General features: G+C 34.7%; 1 protein-coding gene across 1 annotated transcript in view; it reads right to left on the bottom strand.

Annotated features, from left to right (window-relative positions):
* The window catches only part of LOC119592887 (regucalcin-like), a 62,425-nt gene extending 61,665 nt beyond the window's left edge, over positions 1–760 (bottom strand). Inside the window, exon 1 of the mRNA XM_037941780.1 lies at positions 55–760. The gene's annotated coding sequence lies outside the window, so the exon portion shown is untranslated. The remainder of the gene's footprint in view (positions 1–54) is intronic.
* Between the last annotated feature and the right edge of the window lie 87 nt (positions 761–847).

The raw sequence follows: 847 nt of genomic DNA, 5'->3' as shown, positions 1-847 counted from the left end.
CGTATTACAATATGAAACACGAATAAATCAAAAAGAAAAACAGAAAGACATTACCAGAAAGAAAGGTAAAATTGGATAATGTTTCCCGCACAAACACAGCCTGGTGTCCGTCCGTACACTCTCTCTTCTAATTACTATCACCTACTGTCACTCTCTTCCTCTCTCTGCTCTTCCTGTCTTCACCGTATTGTTTAATGGTGATAGGCGCGGACATCACCACATACGGAGCATATAAAAGATAAACGATATCTATATTCTTATCTCTAATTGGTTCATCGAAACATTTTGATATCTTCAGGTCACTATTCTCACCGTAGCCAAAATAATCTTGTTCTGTCGTCTAGAATTATTTTCACCAGAACTTCTTCACTATTCTTACAGTTGAAATACACGCAATTTTGGATAGATAGGAATTAATGAATAATATCCCACAAAAGTCTAAAAATAACGAATCAGAACAGTCTTACTTTACCGTAACGAATTATTTTCACCAGTAATTCTTCACCATTCTAAAAAAAAAATATACATAAATTTGGATACGAATTAATGAATAATATCCCACCAAAATATGGAGATAACGAATCAAAGCCAAAAACAATCGCACTTTCTCGTAACGAATTATTTTCACCAGTACTTCCTCACTATTCCAAAAAAACACGTAACTTTGGATGGATATGAATTAAAGAATAATATCCCACAAAAACACGAAAAAGACGACTCGTAAATGTCGTTCTTCATACACTTCCCTTTGAGTGTGGGATAAGATAACTTGTTGCAAAGAGAGACCAGGCTTTGTTATATTCCTGTTTGAGATAAGGATCTGATAAGGTTATCGATAGAGACGGCT

This window comes from Penaeus monodon, chromosome 31 (genome assembly GCF_015228065.2).
Source record: "Penaeus monodon isolate SGIC_2016 chromosome 31, NSTDA_Pmon_1, whole genome shotgun sequence".
In the NCBI taxonomy this organism is placed as follows: Eukaryota; Metazoa; Arthropoda; class Malacostraca; order Decapoda; family Penaeidae; genus Penaeus; species Penaeus monodon.
Note: the sequence above shows the minus strand (reverse complement) of the source record. Positions and strands in the feature narration are given on the sequence as shown.